Here is a 16,383-nt window from a genome sequence, read left to right as displayed (position 1 = left end):
CACCCCCCAGGACTGGGCCACAGGGGGCTCTGGGCAGGTCCCCTCGCCTCCTGCTGCTGGGGTTCCTCCTGTAAACGGGGGCTGTGGATGGTCCCCCTCCCCCGCCCCGAGATGCTGGCAGGGTTAATGAGGGGGTTTGCTGACGCTTGAAAAGGTCCCCTGGACACGGGCTGTAGGCAGGAAAAGATAGCACGTGATTTATTCGATCCCACTCAGTAACCGTCCGAGCGACAAGAAACCAGTCCCCAAACTCCAAGTGGAGCGTGTCAGTTCCATTCCACGTCTCCGCTTGGATCGAGCGGTGCTGGAGCATCCCAGGCGCAGGCCGTGCTTGCAGGGCTGGCTGGGCAGAGAGGGGCGGGCGAGGAGGGCAGGGTGACTGTGCCTGTGGGACCAGGAGCTGCCGCCCGTGGGCCCAGGAGCTGGCCGCCCGTGGACCCAGGAGCTGGCCGCCCGTGGACCCAGGAGCTGCCGCCCGTGGACCCAGGAGCTGCCGCCCGTGCACCCAGGAGCTGGCCGCCCGTGGACCCAGGAGCTGGCCGCCCGTGGACCCAGGAGCTGCCGCCCGTGGACCCAGGAGCTGGCCGCCCGTGGACCCAGGAGCTGCCGCCCGTGCACCCAGGAGCTGCCGCCCGTGGACCCAGGAGCTGGCCGCCCGTGGACCCAGGAGCTGGCCGCCCGTGCACCCAGGAGCTGCCGCCCGTGGACCCAGGAGCTGCCGCCCGTGGACCCAGGAGCTGGCCGCCCGTGGACCCAGGAGCTGGCCGCCCGTGGACCCAGGAGCTGCCGCCCGTGGACCCAGGAGCTGCCGCCCGTGGACCCAGGAGCTGGCCGCCCGTGGACCCAGGAGCTGGCCGCCAGTGGGCCGAGGAGCTGGCCGCCCGTGGACCCAGGAGCTGGCCGCCCGTGGACCCAGGGGCTGGCCGCCCGTGGACCCAGGGGCTGCCGCCCGTGGACCCAGGAGCTGGCCGCCCGTGGACCCAGGAGCTGGCCGCCAGTGGGCCGAGGAGTTGGCCGCCCGTGGACCCAGGAGTTGGCCGCCCGTGGACCCAGGAGTTGGCTGCCAGTGGGCCCAGGAGCTGCCGCCCGTGGACCCAGGAGCTGGCCGCCCGTGGGCCGAGGAGCTGGCTGCCAGTGGGCCGAGGAGCTGGCTGCCAGTGGGCCGAGGAGCTGGCTGCCGTGGGCCGAGGAGCTGGCCGCAACACACAACCACTGCCAAAAACAGCAGCCGGTCCTGCAGGTGTGCGGTGTGGGAGGGCAGTGTCGCGGGCCCATTGCACAGATGTGGAAACTAACCAGGGGTCTCTCCAGTCACGGCGCATCTGTCCACCCCCCCTCCCCCCCCCTCCCCCACCCCCACACTGGCCTGCACCACCCTGGGCTATCACAGGGTGAGGGACAGCGCCCCCAGTGGCAGACCCTGGAGGGACCTCCTCCTTTCCGCACGCCTGCACCCAATCCAGATGGCGGTCTCACCTGCAGCCAGAAGGACCTCCGGGCTGTTCTGCCTCCTGCGTCTTCCTTCTTCCAGCTTCCAGCCTGAGCTGGGAGGTCGCCCTGGGCACACCTGGCCCACCTGCCCGGCACAGGCCGACCCACGCCCCGCCCTGATCTCGCAGGGGCCACGCTTTTCCTGCGGGTTCCCAGGCCCTTCATCCTCTGAACCGAAACGCACGCCCAGGCCTTCCAGGCACGGCCTCGCCCTCGCTCGGAGCACCTGCCCTTCCTCCTTGTTCTCAGAACTCAGCCCCGTTCTTCAACCCCACACCTTCTCCCTCCTCACCCACGGAGCGCGGGACCACGGCCCTGTACCCGCCCTCCCACCCACTGGCCTGATGGTCACAGATTCCACGGGCCTCCCTCCTCCCCCCTCCCCCACTCTGCTTCCTCAGCTGTCTCTGCCCCTGGAGTTACTCTCTTCCTCTTAAACACACACACATTTTTACTGATGTCAGAGAGGAAGGGAGAGGGGGAGGTAGAAACAACGATGAGAGAATCATGGATCGGCTGCCTCCTGCACGCCCCACCCTGGGGATCGAGCCTGCAACCCCGTCATGTGCCCTGACCGGGAATCCAACCATGACCTCCTGGTTCCTAGGTCGACGCTCAACACTGAGCCACGCCGGCCGGCAGCTCTCCTGTTTTTTTTTTCTATGTTTGTAACTTGCAGAAAGGAAATCCCTGCAGGATTTTCAGGTGAAGAAACAGTTCTTCCCACCAGGAGGCCAATCTGCACAGTTTTGCCTAATGTCCGCCCGGCCCTCGGCCCCGTTGGTGCTGGAGCTCAGTCTCCCGCCATGGCGTCATCCCAGGAGCTGAGTCACCCACGCACAGGGCACACGTGTGATTCCCCTTTACCTCCCGCCCGGGCCCCCCCGGAGTCACAGATGCGAGGCACACGGCTCCCTGAAGGCCGGCCTTCCGAGGAGAGATCGGGGTGCCTCCTCCCTGGGGAACGGGGACTTGGGAAGCAGGACCGTCTGGATGAACTACAAACAGTTTCAAACGGGTCCCACGGCCGAGTCCGCACCCCCGCTCTCATCATCGATGCTTCTCTCTCTCCCCCTCTCCCTTCCTCTCTGAAATCAATAAAAACATATTTTAAAAAAGAAAACAGGAGGTAGCTGCAGGCAACCCCATCCTGCGGTTTCTTGGACAACTGATCTGACACCCGAGAAGAAAGAAGACGGAAGAGCCCCCCCGTTTATGCTGCGCCCTGTGCCACCTGCTAAGGCTGAGGGCGAGCAGCCTTTTGGGACTGAAACAGTGAGTCGCACGGCCAGGAAAGTTACAGGAAGCGACAGGCACAGCGGCCTCTCCCTAAAGCCCTCTATGGTCGCCCGGGCCCATCTCCTGCCCTCCCGGAAGCCGGGTTCTCTCTTGCTGTGCCCAGGCGACTGGTCTGGGTTGTGATTTCAACTCCCAGGAGCACGTGGCTGGACGGCGGTGGTCCTGGGCCGAGCCACGGAAGTGGAAACTGGACGTTATTACTCCGGGGTGGGATACGTGGCAAAGACCATCCCCAGCTCTCGCACTGGAACCGGATTCTTCGTCGTTTCAACCACAGCGACAAGAACAGCGCTGTGCCCCCTGCTCCGCCGGCTGCTCTGAGTTCTGTTTTCGGAACCAGAAGGAGCAAACCTCACAGAACAGAAACCCAAACACGCCGGGCGGCCGGGAAACAGTGGCAGGACGCAGGCCGAGTCCCTGTGTAAACTCACAGGATATGATAACGCGGCTGCACTGCATATTCAATGTCGATGTGTAACCTTTGAAATAAATTGGAATATTCCTCCCCGCGACTCTCGGCGCACACCGAGTGATCACAAACAATCACCTCCTAAAGGTCACTCGCTCGGTAAGGCCCCGCTACGGCGGGAGGCGGCCGGCGGCGCCCAGACACCGGTCCCGGGGCCCCGAGACCCTCCGTCTCCTTCCCCGCTCCCGGCAAAGCCCCCGAACGACACGCATCTCCTCACCCCGCAGAGCCTTACGGGGTTTCTGGAATGCTGACTGTTTTTCTCTTTTTCTTGAACTTGACTCTGTTTTAAAACTTACATTGGCTGATGGAGGGCCGGCCCGGCAGGCTGGCGAAGGGGTTTCAGTTCTTCAGCCCCAGTGCACGGGCCATTTCCAAGAAAATGATGACCTGATTTCAAGTCCTCTCTCCTCTAATTAATTTACGTGAACAGACGTGGCCAAAAGGAGGAGGCTCGTACATGCGGGTCGTGTCTTCCTTTACAGAACCTGCTCACCGACCACACGCCTCTCGGGGGTCCCCCGTGAGCCTCATGGGCTTTCCCACGGCACCTTCAGCGCGTCTCGCGGAAGCGCACACCTGTGTTTTGTTAAGTCCAATCATGTCAGTTGCGCATGTTACCAGCAAAATAGCCCCGATCGATACTCTTCGACTGGCAGATAATCACTTCTCCCGCTACCTGCCAATTCCAGGGCTGCCAAACAACACAGGTGACTGTCCCTCGTCCTAACAGTGACATAGGAAAGCATTCCTGGCCACACACCTGTCTAAAGACATTTACCTGGGTCACACCCGTAGGCCTGGTCGTCCAGAAAGCGACCTGGGAGTGGTAGGCGAGGGCGGTCCAGATAGAGGGTCACACAACACCTTCTGTCGAGAGAGAGAGAGAGAGAGAGAAAGGAACATCAGTGATGAGAGAGAATCATTGATTGGCTGCCTCCTGCTCGCCCCCTACTGGGGATCGAGCCTGCAACCCGGACATGTGCCGTTGACTGGAATCGAACCCGGGACCCTTCAGTCTGCAGGCTGATGCTCTATCCCAGTGATGGCGAACCTATGACACGTGTGTCAGAGGTGACACGCGAACTCATTTTTTTGGTTGATTTTTCTTTGTTAAATGGCATTTAAATATATAAAATAAATATCAAAAATATGTCTTTGTTTTACTATGGTTGCAAATATCAAAAAATTTCTATATGTGACACGGCACCAGAGTTAAGTTAGGGTTTTTCAAAATGCTGACACGCCGAGCTCAAAAGATTCGCCATCACTGCTCTATCCACTGGGACAAACCGGCTGGGGCTGGTGTTAAGTATTTAGGAGAAGCTTTGACTTTGGGTGGTGGCTACATGGTGCAAAATACAGATCTTGTAACAGAAACCCACACCTGAAACCTGTATGTCCATGTTGACCAGTGCCACCCCAACACATGTAATAAAAAACAAACAGTTAAATATCGGAATGCATGAGGCAAATGATGGCGCTCTATGGTAGGGCAGGTGGGCCCAATGAAAATTCAGAACTGAGCGCACTTTAGGGGCCGCGCATACATGGCCCAGCACATCCCCTATTCACTTCTCCGCCGCCCGCCTCTTTATTATTCCACTGCGGCTGTCTGGCACCTATAGGGACACATCTAGAAAATGCCACTCGGGTTTGTGAGTCGGTAAGAATTTGCATTTATCTTTGTCAAGAGGATAAGTGAAGGCAGCGAGGTTTTCTGAGGAATATTCTAATGAATCCAGCTCCCCATGTTTTCGCATTCTGAAAACCCATCCACTAAACTTCAGTTCTCCCGGTGAGAAGGAGAGAAAGAGCAGAGTGTCCCTGAGGAAGGAAAAGGGAGGAATTAAAATGTAAAAAGTGACCAGAACTCAAGGCAGGAGCCCAGCTAGGACAGGGGATGCGATGCTTTTCCAGGAAACCCTGCGCACTCGTACCCCTTGCCTTCAACGTGGCCAGCCTGGCAGGTGGCGTCAGCATCCGGCTGCCTCGCCTGCACGCGGAGCAGTGGGTCCCCAGTGGCTGGCGATGGGGGTCCTTCCCCATGTGAACTGCACCCACAGTCCGCAGGGGAGAGGAGGCCCCGCGCTGGGAAGGCCCTGGAGACGCGTCCTGCCGGCCCAGGTGCGGGTGTGTGGGTGCACATTCCAGACGCCTCTCTTCCCCGTGAGCTCTCGGCCTCACGCCTGTGCCGCTGTCTGGGGACTCTCGTTCGGAATGTATTTTAAAAAAATATTTTTATTGATTTCAGAGAGGAAGGGAGAGGGAGAGAGAGCGAGAGATAGAAACATCAATGATGAGAGGGAATCATGGATCAGCTGCTTCCTGCACTCCCCGTACTGGGGATGGAGCCCGTAATCCGGGCATGAGCCCTGACCGGAATCAAACCTGGGACTTTTCAGTCCCCAGGCCGACGCTCTATCCACTGAGCCAAAGCAGCTGGGGCGACACCGTCTTCTTTTGTTAAGTCATGGACGGAAAGACAGACCCTGGCTCCCTGGTGGGCCTGCTCAGAAAGCCGGGCACTCACAGGCGGCCTGGGCAGGAGTGGCCGCTCCATCACTGACAGTTAATAATTAAATCAAACATTATATTCGGCAATAGAACATATGCATCAGCTTCTTTCAAATTGCATTTCCTTCCTGTGAGGTCCATTAGTGCAAACCAGACTGCCTCTCGGAGCCCCTCGCCGCCCGTCCTTCAGCGCGGTTCCCGGGATGGATAATGCGGTGCGTGTGATGGGCAATTACACAGAACTCCCCGGCGACGGGCTGTAGGGTTACAGCACACAACAGCCGGAACGACAGAGCTACACACTAATCGCCAAAGAGGAAACAGTTAAAAAAAATAAATAACCCGGACAAAGAAAGGAAAAAAAAAGAAGGGAAGCAGGAGAGGTTCCATAAAAGCATTGTTCCCATGGAAGCTGTCCGCCTCTGAAGGCTCTCTGGCGCTCACGGAGCAGAACTACCTAACCCTACACGTGCCGTTTTTCCCTCAATGTATTTAGCTAGGACTTTTATTTTTTAATATATTTTTATTGATTTCAGAGAGGAAGCGAGAGGGAGAGAGAGATGGAAACATCAATGAGGAGAGAGAATCATGGATCGGCTGCCTCCTGCACACCCCACACTGGGGATCGAGCCCGTAACCCAGGCCTGTGCCCTGACCGGGAATCGAACCCTGACCTCCTGGCTCATAGGTCGAGGCTCACCCACGCGGGCCGGGCTAGCTGGGTGTTTTATGTCCTGGTCTACGAAGCACACACCAGACAGCAGAGGGAGGTGTTTTTCTCTTACTGTTCTCAGTGTCCTCACTGCACGTCAGCAACATCCGAGGAAGCAGGTGGGCTTCTTCAGTGTGACTTCCCGGCCACGTCCCTGGCCTGGAAGGTGAGCGTCCTATTTCCCACATGAGCTGCACTCGTCATGTTCCCATCTCGTTCTCTGATGCGGAGCCACGGCCGCCAGCCATGGCAGGGGCTCGCTCACTGGCCACTTGCCCCTGGGCGGCGGGGGGCGCTCTGCCCCAACAACCAGGCGCACACGCGGGCCACAGGCCTCGGAGGCGCTGCACCGTCCAGGGGAGGAGCGATCCCCACTTTCTCTCGCAGTTTCAGGAAAGACAGCGATAACGGGGTCCGAGGGCAGGCGTGTTGCTCCGCTTGGTTTTAAGTAAAAGGCCGTGTTCGCTTGTGCCCAGGGAGTGTGGTGACAACGTTCAGTGAAATGACTTCACGGCCTGAGGCGTCACGGGCCGGCCTGAGCGGTAAGACCGGGAAGCGACAGGAGATGGCGCGATGGCCGCCGGTGGGTATAGCCCCCTTTGGGGCTACTTCCAGGTGCGCTCTGCCCGGAGCTGCACAAGCCCGGGGACTGTCACAGGCGACGTCTGCCGCTCCCGCGGCGTGTTCTCTTCTCCAGAAAGAGCTGGATCACCAAGTCGCAGCCGATTTACGCGGCTACGTAGGTCCTTTCACGAGGCGTCAGCAGCCAGTGTTTATTTCTCCACGATGAACTGCTGCCGGAGGAGCGGACATGAAACATGCTTCCCAGCTGATATCCTGCCAGTCTCGCCCCCCCCCGCCCCCCCCCCCCCCCCGTCCCTCCAGAGCCCGAGTGAGTCTGTTATTGCTGGTGGTGTCCCGTCCCTTCCAGTAAACGCTTCATGAGGATCGAGGGACGGAGCGGAGGCAGAGATGGTAACAAGACAAAGTGGTCAAGTCAGAGGCAGCCGTGTCTCCTCATTACCAAAGTAAACGCTCGGTTTAACAGGAAAACCCTCATTTGTTTTTATTATCGAAGCTGCAGTGGTGACCGTGCAGCACAAGCCGTGAGGATGCCCCGAATACCCCGACCCACTTGTTGTGTGACAAACAGGCCTGGAGGTTCAACTGGAGGTGAGACAGAGGGAGGGCAGACCTAATGGAGAGGGTGTGTGCAGCCCGGCCAGTGTGGCTCAGTGGTCGAGCGTTGACCTATGAACCAGGAGGTCACAGTTCAATTCCGGTCAGGGCCCATGCCTGGGCTGCAGGCTCGATCCCCAGTAGGGGGCATGCAGGAGGCAGCTGATCCATGATTCTCTCTCATCATGGATGTTTCTCTCTCTCTCCCTCTCCCTTCCTCTCTGAAATCAATACAAGTATATTTAAAAAAAAGAAAAGAAATGGTGTGTGCATTGGGCTGAGGGACAGAGAAACTAGTAGCTTCTTACTTCTTTTTTCTACAGTAGAGGCCCCATGCACGACATTTGTGCACTGGGGGGAAGGAGGTCCCTCAGCTCGGCCTGCACCCTCTTGCAGTCTGAGACCTCTCAGGGGATGTCTGACTGCCAGCTTAGGCCCGCAGACATCCCCTGACGGGTCCTTAGTGCTGCTGCGGAGGGAGAGAGGCTCCCGCCACCGCCACTGTGCTTGCCAGCCATGAGCCCGGCTTCTGGCTGAACGGTTCTCCCCCTGTGGGAGTGCACTGGCCAACAGGGGGCAGCTCCTGCATTGAGCATCTGCCCCCTGGTGGTCAGTGAATGTCATAGCAACCGGTCGTTCTGCTGTTTGGTTGATTTGCATATTAGCCTTTTATTATATAGGATAAATGTACCAGGGAGTGTGCGTGTGTGTGTGTGTTGGGGGGGGGGATGTGTTTTTTGTCTTTAATTTCTGATGCAGAAAATTTCCTGAAAAAAAAGTCCTAATTCTTCATATTAAATAACCATTTTTTTGTCTCCATGTGCTTTGCATTTCTATTGAGACAAAATAGTAGCCCTTAGAGCACACGCATGCCAGTGCCTGAAGGGCACTTTGTGAATATCACTGGTCTAACCCTCCGGCCACACGGGGTGTCGTTCCGTTGTTAACCCCACTTTGCAGGTGGAGAAACTGCAGCAGAACATGATCTCACTGGCGGGTCACACAACTTCGTTACAAGGGGGAGCCGAGATGTGAACCGAGGCTGTTGCACTCCGGAATCTGAGCTCTTCACTGTGACAACAGATGCTGCCTTTGAAGGCAGATGTGTCCCAGAATGCTCTGCTCTACCTTTTCAGACAACGCAACAGCAATGAACTGTGTGTCCACGTGTGGAACACGCAAGCCATGATTCTGTGATGCTACTTTGGTGACTAGCAAAAGCCTGTACAGTTCTCATATTTACCTAATTTCCACCCAAAGGGGCAGAGCCATTCTGCTACTATTGTGCTGTTAGCTCACTGATCTGTTCCTGTACAATATTTTGCTTCATTCTTTTTTTTTTTAATTTTTGTATTCATTTCAGAGAGGAAGGGAGGAGAGTTAGAAACATCAATGATGAGAGAGAATCACTGATTGGCTGACTCCTGCACATCCCATACTGGGGATGGAGCCCACAACCTGGGCACGTGCCCTGAGCGGGAATCAAGCCTGGTTCATAGGTTGATGCTCGACCACTGAGCCAGGCCGGCGGGCTATTTTGCTTCGTTCTAACAGTTATTCTCCAGGAGGCATCCGGCCCTCGGCTGGCATGCTTTGAAAGCCTCCAGAAAACCCCCCGGAATAATCCAGTGACTACGAGGAATAAAAATGTTGCCTCGCTCTAAAGCAGCCTGCCATCCATCACCAATTAACTCCACACTAAGACCTCTCAAATGTATTATGTTTGGATTCCTCTTTAAAATGGTAATCGCGTGTGGAAGCAGTGTATTTTAATGAAAATACCACAAGAAAATATGGCAAAATATTTGTATGATTTCGAGTTGCACGAGTTTCTTCCAAGGGAACCCCAGCTCTCGGAATTCATAACGAACCGGGTAGATGCTCCGAATACACAGCAGCGTTTCAGTGTCTCACAAAGATACCGTGAATTTTAAAACGACACCAGCTTATGAACTAGGAACATATTTGTCACCCCTATGACATGGAAAGGGCTGACAGAGCCCAGTGGGTGTGGCTCAGTGGTTGAGCGTCGATCTAGGAACCAGGAGGTCACAGTTCAATACCTGGTCAGGGCACATGCCGGGGTTGCGGGCTCAGTCCCCAGTGTGGGGCGTGCAGGAGGCAGGCGATCCGTGATTCTCTCTCATCATTGATGTTTCCAACTCCCCCTCTCCCTTTCTCTCTGAAATCAATAAAAATATTTTTTAAAAAAGAAGGGTTGACGATATTAGCAGACGGAAGGTGCTTTTGACACTGAGATGATACCTTGATGCGCTCTCTATACCAGTATCTCTCAAGCTCCGGATAAACCAGCCGGATCTTGTTAAAACACAGATTGTATTTTGGGAGGTGGGTCTGGGATCGGGCAATAAGCTCCATGGGATGCGAGCGCTGCTGACGCACCTGGCGTTGATCTAGAACATTCCGGTGTGTGTGACCCATATGTAACCTAAGTGACTTCAAACACAATTTTGAACACAATTGCTATGTTTTTATTCATGGAAACTGTTTGAAATGGGTTCTTTTAAAGGAATGCATTTCTTTAACATTGGATTATAAAAGGATTTCCTATCCATAAGACCTAAGACCGAGGTGAGGATTTTTCCTTTCCTACCCTCTCTACATCTAATTTTGAATAACAACAACAACAAAAATTTTTAAAGAGAGGACACAACCCAAGAGAAAATTGGGCAAATGATAGTAAAAGGTAACTGATCTAAAAAGAAATCAGACAATACATTTAAGGGAGGATTCTTGATCTCACTATCCTATATAATAAAAGGCTAATATGCAAGTCGACCGAATGGCAGAACGACCAGTTGCTATGATGCACACTGACCACCAGGAGGCAGATGCTCAATGCAGGAGCTGCCCCCTGGTGATCAGTGCGCTCCCACAGGGGGATTGCCGCTCAGCCAGAAGCCGGGCTCACGGACATCCCCGAGGGCTCCTGGACTGTGAGAGGGTGCAGGCCAGGCTGAGGGACCCCACCCCCCAAGTGCACAAATTTCGTGCACCAGGCCTCTTGTTAGTCATAAAATACAAATGACAGGAGTAAGAATATGCCTGTTTTTACTGATGACTTTGGCGAAAGGAGAGAGTGAAAGTAAAACACTTGCTTCCATGCAGGATGCACTAGGTTGTGGCAGGTGGGCCCTCCTGTGACTACAAAAAAAGAGAAAAGAAAGAGCTGCATAAACGACAAATAACAGGGGAAATGGAGGCCCGGGAAGGGGAGCTACCCAGGGTCACGCATGGGTGAGTGGTGGGGCTGGGCTTTGAACCCGGACAGTCTGTACCTGGGTCTTACTATTATCACTAATTCTCAATCTCGCCGGTTATTTTAGGGCCCGCATGGTTTAAGGTCTGACTGTAGCGAGGGCCGCCTTATCCAAGCTTCACAAACCAGAGCTGAATGGAACCTTCAGGTCCAGGGTCACGGGAACGACACTCACAGAGCAGTGAGTTGCAGGCACCTGCTCTCATGTATGTGCCTGGGCCGACCCTCAGCCACAGGCTGGGCTTTACTAATTAATTTTGGAACCCAATGTTTGCTTAAAGCGAGGGGTAGCCACCTGCCAGTTGGGGGAGTCCTAGCGGGCATGGCTTTCCCGTCTCCCCTCTGTACTTCAGGGTGGGGTGGACTCATTCCTTTACATAGTCATTCAGACTTCTATTTAGACAGATGAGAGATCACCTCCCCCATGGAGACGGCCATTTCCCAGCAAACTGGTCACAGCACAGGCGAAAGACAGGCGATGAGCTGTGACGTCTGACCCCTGCTTCAAGGTGTTCAACTACTTGCCGACTCTCTCCAGGCACGACACGTGTGCCAGGGCCTCAGTGGGCTGTTTCTGACGAGCACTGTGCCCCGACAGCCTCCGTTATCGGGGGTAGACCAGCTCCCCCGCGTGGCCCCCGTGGACCTGGACCCGCCCGCTGACTGGCAGGCGACTGAGCCGTGGGGCATTCCGCCTGTGGCCCCGCGGAGCCTGCCAGGAGCACGTGTGGGCTGTGCCAACGGTGCTGGTGTCTCATGGCTCCTTCATCTCTAACGACCCACAGCGCCCCCACCACGCGAACCTCTGCCTCCTGGCGCCCTCCCAGCGTGTCTATTGATGTGGAATCTGGCAGCAAGCACAAGCTTTTGTTTGTTTGGGGGATTATTTTTATGATCCGGCTCCACACAGAGTGCATGGAAGGGGGGGGGTGGAGGGGAGTGTGGGGGAGAGGAACCAGGACATCCACTCCTGAGGGCTGGGTCCCCTGGCCCCCGAGGGAAGCATGTGCGGAGCTGGGCAGAGCATCCGCATTGGCGTCGCCTTGATGGTGAGGGCAGCTGCTCGGCCCATCTGTGGAGCAGATGGAATTCTGCAGTTCAGGGAGTAAAGCAGCGGCCGCGGGTCCGAGCGGGGGCTCGCACAGCCGGGAGAGGAGACAGCCACTCCGGGTCTTCACTTATCCACCTTCCAAGGAGTTTTAAATCCCTCCCCACTGTGTTTCCCAAACTGGGTGCCCAGGCGCCTGGGAACTCTGCATGACGAAAGACAACCGTTCTTCAAAACCGGGGTTTTGTGGTCCGTTAGCTGTTTTGGGGAAAAGCTACACGAAACATTCATTTCTTGGAGATGGGTAATTTGTTAATACATTTAAGGCTGGATGAACAGAGAGAAGGCTGCTCAGCTTCGGTGGGACCGAGGCCAGCGTGCTCTTCCAGCGTCCCCTCCGTCCCACCCAACAACCTGCACATGTTCTGCGAGAGGGGAGCTGGGAGATGCGGTAACAGATCACTTCTCCGCGATGCCTGGCTTCCACACCCAGGTTTCCCTGGGAAATGGACCGGCCTCAGAGGTGAGTGGTTAAGGGGACTATGGCTTGCAGAGATTGAAGAACATTTGTCTGTTGTCTAACATTTGCCCTACTGCACTGCTAGCTTTCCTACCAGCGCCGGTCACTTCTTCCTCATTGGCCATGTGCTCGGCAGTGGCCTCTTGACATAACTCTTGTTTCATCTAGTTATTTTTTAACAACCTGGAAAGCTATTATTTTCCCATTTTTCAAATGAGAAAACTGAGGCTCAGAGAAGTTATGTGATTTGCTCAAAGTCACCCAGTGACGCGCAGAAAAGCTGGGAGGTCGGACCTGACTCCACGCCGGGACGTCTCGGTGCTGAGGTCCTGAGGACCATGGCGCTCATATATCACATTTCCCAAAGGGCATCACCGTCTTCATGATACCAGGGCACACTTACAAACACACCTTTTTATTGATTTAAGAGAGGAGGGGAGAGGGAGAGAGAAAAACATCAATGATGAGATTCGTGGATCGGCTGCCTCCTGCACGCCCCACACTGGGGATCGAGCCCACAACCCGGGCAGGTGCCCTGACCCTGACCTCCTGGTTCATAGGTTGACACTCAACCACTGAACCACACCGGCCGGGCAAGAGCACACTTTGTATTGAAAGAGGCACAACATATGATGCTTGCAGATGGTGACCTAGAATTTGTAAAGACGTTCAGCCACGCTAACGCTGTAATGAGCGTGTGGAGGGCGCCACGGGGAGGGTGGGTGGGAGCACTTTCGGGACAGCTGGGGCCCATCAGCACCACGTCATTTAACAGGCAGCAAACAACCGAACACCAGAGCCCTCCGAGATCGACTTGCTAACCAGTGAACGACAAAGTCCAAATTGTCACCCTGCGAGCGAGGGCCGCGCTGGGGCGCCTCCTGACCTGGCACGGTGCCTGGGTGAGTGCTCAGACCCTGCACACAAAGCTAACACTCACCCGTGAAGATACAGGCCCCGCGACTATGTCTCACCCACGGACGCCCCGAACGCCTGCGTGGCAGCGCGCAGAGGCCACTCGAGGGGCCCACCAGCCCGATGACTCGGGTTCTGGTTCCACGAACCCTCACGTCATGGGGCTGACTTCCGGGGCCTCGGACTTGACATTGCCATGGACTTGGAGTGTCGGGAGACATGTTGGGGCTTGGAAGCCAGACAGCTCTCCCGGGCTGTGTGTTGTCCCTGTGTGACCCTGGCATGTTCTAGCTCACCAGTGTTCCCACCAAAAGCTGAGAACAACGCTACCGGGCAACCTGTGAGAGTAAAGGGAGGGACGGGGAGGCTCCAACACGGAGCGTGTTCGTGTAGCCGTGGCTGCTCCTGCGGTCACTCTAATCATGCCTGTTCCCCTCCCTGCTTCATCCGACTCACACCCAGTCCTTCCATGTCAAGACGATGGTGCCAAGGAATCTGAGGCCCATGAAACTCACTTCTCTAATTTTTTATAACCCTCACCTGAAGATATGTTTTGATTGGTTTTTAGAGAGAAGAAGGGAGAGAAGAGAGGAGAGAGAGGGAGAGAGGAAAACATCATTGATCGGTTGCCTCTTGCATGCTCCCTGACCCGGGATGGAACCCACAACCTAGGTGTGTGTCCTGATGGGGAATCGAACCTGCAACCTCTGGTGTACGGGGCGACGCTCAATCACCTGAGCACCTGGCCAGGGTGGAAGTCCCGGTTACACTGAGAAGGGATTGTGAGTGTTTCCAACTTCAGGGGAACCAGAGGATATGAAGCGGAGAAGCTCACACGTGCGCTTCCAGAACAGGCCGTAAGAACTGAGCCCGACTTCGGCCCGTGCTGTACAGACGACCGAGGCTTCTCTCCGGACCAGTGAGCATCCGCCCAGAACCTCTCCCATCGTCCAGCCATGAACCCGCTGCTGGAGCCCAGCTGGCCTCCCCCGTCCTTGCCCTTAAACACGGTTGCCCCTAGCCCCCAGCCCCCAGCCCCCACCCCCCAGGGGACTCGCTCAGAGCTTGTGAGAGCCTGTGTTTGCAGAATTGCAAGGCCTCTGCTGTTCCCCAATAAACTCAGTTTCTCATAATCTGAGCTGGCCTCAGTTTACTTCTTTTTTTTAGGTTGAACAGGACACTTGGCCTCAGAGGAATGTATGTTTTCATGGTCATAAACTTCTTACGCTCATTCCAAATAAGCTGAGAAAACAAAGTGGATTAAAGGCAAAAATAATTGAACAATTAGACTCTAGTCGTTTCTGCCACTACGTTTTTGAAGAATTTCAGTATTTATGCATTTGCATATTTTATTTGCATTTCCCTCCAAGCCTATTTAATTTCTTAATTTTTTTTCACTTATCATCAAAACATCCTGAAGAAATTATTCATGAACATCATTCTAATGGATGGGAATGTTTATCCTGGGGATGTTCTTAGGTTCAGATGCTATCCTATATGTGTGTATGTATGTGCATATGTGTGTGCATCTTAGTATACTTGTGTATGCATGTGTGTGCATGTATGTGTGTGTGTGTGCATGTGAAGGTGGTGTGTGTGTTCAGGTGTGCTTCACTGAATCTCAGAAGGCCTCCCCTGAAGCGAGTTATCCTGATAGCCCTCAGCTAGAGGGACAAATTCCTTGTTCCATTCAAGCAGTTGGGGTGGGTTTTATGCTCCTTGCAACTTTAAGCGGCTCAATGGATGCGCGACCAGAGCGCACGTGGGTTACGAGGTGAAAGGAGGCCTCCGGAACGGCCAGGGCTGGCTGGAGAGGAGCAGAAGCTAAACTCCACGTGAAGCACGTTGTGCTTCCAAATCCACCTCAAGCCCCTGAATAGCTCCACGTGCCAATGAGACCGGGAGCCCTGGCCTGTGGCTGCCAAGTGTGAGAAGCGAGGTGGCGAGCAGGCCCCGGGGGACCGGCACCCACGGGAAACCGAGGGAGGACGTGAATCCCCAGCAGCTCCGAAGGGGACGAGCCAGTGAGCTGCGCGACGTGCAGGCAGGAGCTCCGCACACCGCGCACACACCCTTGCAGTGCTTGGTATGATTATTATCTAAGATGCAGGCGAGAAAGCTCCCAGTAGCTGATAACGGTCGGAGCTGAAAATGTTCTCTGTAAAGCAATTTCCACGATTATCCATCTACACCACTGTAATGTACTCAGTTGTTTAAAACAGCTATTTTTATAGTCAGTTAAATGTAATATTACAGCTCACATCATTTTCTTTTCACAGGGAAGGGATTCTATGAATCTAAATCTGAAAATGTAAATCGCAAGAAAACAAATGTAGTATTTTTTACATGAAAAAATGATGGAAGAACAAATCAGGTACAGAGATTAAACTGGGCCCAGTAACCGTGTATGCAAATCAACCCCTGATTTGATGGCTTTGATTGGTCAGTGTAGTTAAACTATTAACCCAGACTGGTTTACAGCAATCTTTCTTTTGACTGGCTTTTGCTTATTCACCAAGACTCAACCCACTGAAGGGCGACGTCATTCAGACCGTGAACCCGACCCTCAGCACTTTCCTCCCCGTTCTCCCGAGGGTTCCAACAGCATCTCGGGCTCATCTCTGGTACAGCTCTCATACCAGGTGTTAACGGTCGTTGAGTCCCAGCTGCGTGACAGGCACAGCTCCTGTCCTGTGTTATCTCGTGTAATCGCCATAGAAGGCATGTTGAAGTTATCGCTATAACTAAAACAGTTTCTATAATCTGGTGAGTGACTATGACCAGCGAAGCACATGCCCTGATTTTCCCAATTTGAAGGGGATGGGGGGCGGGGAGGGGGAAATGAAGCAAGAAAAAATTTCAATTTGCCCAAGATTCCATAGCTAGCGAGCAGTAGTGCCAAGACCCCGTGGGATTGAGGTAGCTCAGAGCTCCAGCGTGGGCTGAGTCCTGA

The sequence above is a fragment of the Myotis yumanensis genome, unplaced genomic scaffold (assembly GCF_028538775.1).
Source record: "Myotis yumanensis isolate MYYU_CA2020_CCGP unplaced genomic scaffold, mMyoYum1.0.hap1 SCAF_17, whole genome shotgun sequence".
Lineage (NCBI taxonomy): Eukaryota > Metazoa > Chordata > Mammalia > Chiroptera > Vespertilionidae > Myotis > Myotis yumanensis.
This window is presented reverse-complemented; position numbering follows the sequence as displayed.